Genomic DNA, 6,090 nt, shown 5'->3' with positions numbered 1-6,090 from the left:
GAAGGAGAGGCAGGAGGAGGTCTGTAGAAGCACTGGAAAAAGACTGGAAGAGAAGAGATGATATCATGGAAGGAGGGCGGTCTGTGCAGGACAAGCAGCTCCGTAAAGGGTGTTCGGCAAACCCTGCAGCCACTTGGTAATCCTGCAGTGAACCACACAGTCCTGGACTGAGTCTGCCTCTCACTGTCCCTCCCTAGTGTTGGAGGGAAAACACTAGAAACCAAAGGTAGACATCATTGCATGAATTGTTAAACCACCCAGGAAATCTCCAAAAATTGCCTAATCACAGGTGATGCTGCAGTATTTGTTTAGTGCTCAGGTGTAAACTGGCACTGGGAATTGAGCTGTTTGTTGGTGCTAGAGGGACTGTGGAGATTGGCTCACAGAGGAGAGAGGAGGTGGACAAGGAAAGAAGGCTGTACCAGATCTAAAAGGGACACTGACGAAAGGGGGTTTGGGCAGGCAAGTTGTACTACTGATTCAGGTTAGAGAGTAAGAGGCATCAAGAGACCTGTTGGTACTACAAAGGCTGAAACCAACATGATTCTCCACCAGGTACTATGTGTACGCAGGCTACCTGCATAATTAGGTTACTTAAAGTTAAACTAGATAACCTACCACAACAGCACGATACAAAACGCATACAGATTCTACTGCAGGGAGCACGTCCTCTAACAGGCAACGGTGGGAGTGAACTTCTTTGAACCTCCACCGGGTTCAGAAGTGCCTGTGCAGTCCCACAGGACCTGCAAATCTCCCTGCACTGAGGAGAAACACAAAATAATCACAACTTCCATCTGGCACAAAGGGATGCACTCTGTTTGTCCAGCAGCCTAACAGAGAGCAAAAAAACTAGCTCTTGATGGGATAACGATCCCCCCATTCCTTACGCCTGGATGCCAGACAAGTCTGTTACGCTGGCAGCTGTCTGGTGACTTGGAGAATTTATTTTTACAGTAGCTCGGTGGTAACAACCTTAGGGAAAAAAAAAAAAAAAAACCCACATCATTTGGCAGAGAAAGACCCAAATGAACCGCTTGTCTAAGCGGCTCCCAAATCCTCTTGCTGACTTTATGTGCACTCATGTGAGGATGAGCATTAGTATGAGGGTGGTGGAGGTTAGCGGCAAAAAGATTAGCGCAATAGGCTGGTGAGCAAAACGCTGAGACCGGCTCTGCGTGCGTCACCGTGTGTGCGCACTAACAACGCCCGGACCCGCGTTCAGCAGTTCTTCTCAGCTGTTACGCACCGCAGGTTTACGGCTGCTTTGCATCACCGGAGGAGGGGAAGGAATCGGTATGAGCCAGAGATCCTCTTGATGTCTCTTATGATCTGGCAAGGTAAATAGAGCACACAGGCTGGGGACTGGAGCACGCTCCTGGGAAAAAGACCGCAAATTAAGGGATAATCAAGCTGAAGATCATCACATTTCCCAGACTTTAACCCATAGGAAAGTGTTACGCTCAGGCACAGCAGACAGGATGAGACTTCAGATAGTTGACGCAACACCAACGACCATGGCTCTGCTGTGTATAATTAAGGTTAAATGATACGGATTGTCATAGCATCTCCAGTCTAAAACAACCTCTCTTTTCCCTTTCTTTTTTTTTTTTTTTCCCCAGATGCTTTATGCATTTTGTCAAAAGGTTATAGCTGGGGGACCAAATAGGGTGAAGGAAAACAAGCAAATAGAAAAATCCCCTCTGCAGCTGTTGAGTAAAATAAATAAAGGAATTCTGTAAGTTACAACTGGGAAGAGTGGTGCAGAGAAGGGGAGTTGCAGCTGTGGGTGCGATAATAGGAGGGAAATTCAGAGCAATCATTTTTAATTGCAGAGCCCCAAATCTAAACTCACAGTATGCAAACACAAAAGTACTTGCATAACATTTCTCACTTTCAAGGGTGACACAATGACCTTTAGACCACAGAGAAGCTTTACAGTGCCCCAATGAGGACACCCTCAGTTATAAAGGTTTAAGTAATGTATTTTATGAACCACCGTGGATGTAAGAAAGAGATTCTGGAGGCTTCTGAGAGCATTCAGGCAAATGAGCAAATAAAAATTCGCACTAAGTAATGCTGCCCCAACACTTGGTGTTCTTTCTCCACCTACTGCATGGCAAGAGGAATGCTGTACAGCCTCACTGAGTGACCCAAGAAGTGCCCCTCTTCTAGTGCTACACACTGTTTTGCCACTGACTGAGTGCGTCACACCTTCCTTTCTCACTCCAAAGTCTTGTCTGGCTCTCCCCTCTGACTACTCTGAGCTGCTGTGATTATACCTTCTGTCAATGCTGTTCAGTCTTCTTCTGGGCCTGTGCTGTTTTACAATTCTGTTCCGTGGCACCTAAAAAAGTTGTGACTTCCAAAGAGCTGCTTGCTCTTCACAAAGCTCCAGCGAAAAGCAGACCATCATCCTCTGAAGCGCATGAAGATTTGACTGTTTTTATGGCCCTACTGTGGCCTCTCTCAGTGTCCCAGCTGATGTTGGATGCTGGCTCCCACCCCAGGGATGATCTGAAGACAAGAGGGATGAGAAAAAGAGGGCAGACACTAAATTTTCCCCGTGGTAACAAAATGTGGTCCTGGGTGTTCCATAAGCTCTGCTCCTCTCTAGGATGTGCAGTACTTCCCAGCTGGGAAGGTCTTACCTGCAAGGAGACATTCAGACATTGGTACTAATTACCCTGGAAGGGGAGAAAGGGGAACTAGGCATGACCATGTTGGCTATAGTATTGGACCTGCTTACTGCCCACTGTGGTCCCCCCAGAAGGGGTGTAAAGAAAGCATCCACAGAGGGCAAAGGGATGTTTCCTGATGGGAAAAGCATTCCCAAGAGCCTCACAACTCAGCCTGGCACACGGTACCCTTCCCCCTGCTCTTCCAACCCGCACACTAACACCAGCCATCACGCCAATCCTTGTGCACTCTGCTCCTCCTCCCTTGCACTACCTTCTTCTGGAATTTGGGGGTTTCTTTTTTTTCTGAAGACAAGAGTTTCAAGAGGCTGCAACTGTGAACAGGACAGTCCTTCACCCACTGTGCACTGCTGCAGCTGTGTCGCTTCATTTCAACCCCCTGCCCTCATCCAGGGAGCTGGGTTACCTCGATCCTGCAAGGATCCAGCTTGGTTGAAGAAGTAAACAATCAGCCAAGAGAATACCCGCTGTAATCAATGCAAGTATGAAAAAAGATTGTCATATATTTGTCAGAAAATGAGGACAGCCTTCCTGAAAACTGCTCCTCTCCCTTTGGGATTCCTAGAGCCTGAGAATTTCAAGCCATGTTACTAAAAGCGCAGCCCTTGTGACACCATGCAATAGATGTCTTCATACAAAGCAGAAGACACGTTGCCCTGAAAAAAACTGTCCTCCTTCAGTGAATGTTATTGCAAGGGTTTTGACATGGCCACCCCATGGCTTACCACAGCTGGCAAGTGCTTTTTATCTCCATAAACTGTAGTGCAGGCAATTTTTCCAGTGTGTTCACAGCATATCAGAAGCAAAGTGCAGTCTTCGGTTGAGATCACAATATGCTCTACATCCATTTAGCATCTATTCCCATAGGTGGCCACACTGCCGAGTTGGCTTTTCCTTCACAAAGCGCTCGGGCAAAATATGCTCTAGGGTCTGACAATTTGCACATCTCTGGAAGGGGTTGAGCAGGGCCGTTGCTACCATTCCCAGTCGCATGTAGAAGACTTTTTTGAAACTCTGAAAAGCACCGACACCCAAACGGCCTACAAGATGACCTGACTTAGTTAGGAATCTTATCCATCCCATCAGCTTGCTCTATCAACATTATTCTCTACATAAGGGACAGACATAAGTGCTAATTTTCAAATGAGCTTAGCTTTCATTTTCACCCTTAAAACAGGGTCTGATTTTCAAAGTGTTCTTCTTCCAGCTCATTCTGGGCCACAGACAGCTAGATTTTCCCAAGTAGCCCCCAGGCAATGTGCCATATTCTTCTAATACCTGGCCCAGATAGGCAAAAGAAGGGAAGCAGTGTTACCAGCCAAACAAAAGAAGGTGCAAAGGAAAGAGCTGAGGTTTCACAGGTGCTGCTTTCTAGTTTCACACCTCTTTAGCTTATTATCTTCCAGGCAACAGTAGTCTTTGGAGGTAAGCACTGGTTTTAACTTGCCCCTGCATGCTTACTTCTCAGCCTGAGGGCATTTCCCTGTCCCAAACAGCCAAAGCTAAACTCTTCCAGCTGCAAAAGGAAGCTCGACTCCAGAGCAAAGCCATGTTATGTGACCCTCAGTCTAAAGGCCCTATGTTGTACAAAATCCAGAGCCAAAATGTGCAGCTTGAGCCCTCCTCACATCTCTGAGCACGGCTGCTGCACCCACAGCCAGGAAGGCTCCTGTTCTCCCACATGGGGCATCTCCTGACCTTTGCACCAAGTCCTCCGCTAGCTCAGAAGCAGCACACATACCCTGCGCTACATCCAGCATCATGCCTTTGTGTGAAGGGGGCAGAGACAGGAGGGGACCTCACTGCAGCCCGTCAGCTCTTTGTTGCTGCATGGGAATTCTACCGTCTGCAAGCAAGGAGTGCGCTTTAGGGCAATGCCCCAGGGACTCGGTGCTGGAAGAGGGACTGGCACACCATTGGCCCCCTGATCAGAGAGCCATACTCATAAGCCTGCTCCACCCCCACCCAGTGATAGGTGCTGGCGATGGCACTCTGTGCTTGACTGGTCACAATTAGCGATAGATGGAGGATGGGGAATCATAGAATCATAGAATGGTTTAGGTTGGAAGGGACCTTGAAGATCATCGAGTTCCAACCCCCCTGCCATAGGCAGGGACCCCTCCCACTAGACCAGGTTGCTCAAAGCCCCATCCAACCTGGCCTTAAATACCTCCAGGGATGGAGCTTCCACAACCTGTTCCAGTGCCTTACCACCCTCACAGTGAAAAATTTCTTCCTAATATTTAATCTAAATCTACCTTCTTCCAGCTTGAAGCCATTCCCCCTCGTCCTATCACTACATGACCTAGTAAAAAGTCCTTGCCCAACTCTCCTGTAGGTCCCCTTTAGGTACTGGAAGGCCACAATAAGGTCTCCCCAGAGCCTTCTCTTCTCCAGGCTGAACAACCCCAACTCTCTCAGCCTGTCCTCATAGGAGAGGTGCTCCAGCCCTCTAATCATCTTCATGGCCCTCCTCTGGACCCGCTCCAACAGGTGCATGTCTTTCCTATGTTGGGGGCTCCAGAGCTGAATCACCAGGAAAGATGAACTGAGCAGCAATTTCTTTTTCTTTCCCAACCTTTAGCTGGACTGTAGCCGTGCTCAGGACCAGGCACACAGTACCTACCCCATCAAAACAGAGTGAAGAATGACAGTTGTATGATTTGACCTTGTTAACCCAGCTATTTAGTAGAATGTGTAAGTCAATAGCAGCTGTTAATGAGCCTGCATCAATATAACTGCTCAATAACCAAGCACTGCTAACAGGACATTTTTTGCAGCTGTGACTTTAAAACCACTTCTGGTCTAGAAACACAGTAGAGCAAAATTCCCATGACATTCCAGTGAAGACAACTGCTTAGGAAAGCAGTTTATATGGGGAAAATAACAAGCAGGCTCTTTTGTAGGCATTGGCATACTGATTAAAGTGCCACGTATCTTGCCTTAGGGTGCTCATTGTAGCTGCCCATTTGTTGAGAGAGACAAAGGGCAGAGAGAGCATGTGTGGAAAAGTGCACAGAAACAGGCTTGGATGGGTAGCTGCTGCCGTTCAGCCATCGCAAAGATGAAAGTGGTCCGTTTTAATGACCGTTACAAAGGCAGACCCGCAATGCCTCTTCATCTCCTGGAGATGCCGCCCTTAATATCCTCAATTTCAAGGTGATGAACACCTTGATTACACACCACAAATGCCACTTGCTTCAGAAGAACTTTTTTTCACCCTGTTCTTTGGAAAACTGTAGCAAGCGTGTGCACTTCGTGGGCCAACAATTCAGCCATTTTCAAATAATTCCAAATGTCCCAGTGTCAGGTTGGGTTACAGCCAGCCACTTTCAACCTCTGGATAACAATGTCATCCCTAGAGGTGTGTCAGGCCCATGGAGGGGTCCCA

Source organism: Charadrius vociferus, unplaced genomic scaffold (genome assembly GCF_000708025.1).
Source record: "Charadrius vociferus isolate BGI_N301 unplaced genomic scaffold, ASM70802v2 scaffold298, whole genome shotgun sequence".
NCBI lineage: Eukaryota > Metazoa > Chordata > Aves > Charadriiformes > Charadriidae > Charadrius > Charadrius vociferus.
The sequence above is the reverse complement of the archived record's forward strand: the minus strand, read 5'-3'. Positions refer to the sequence as shown.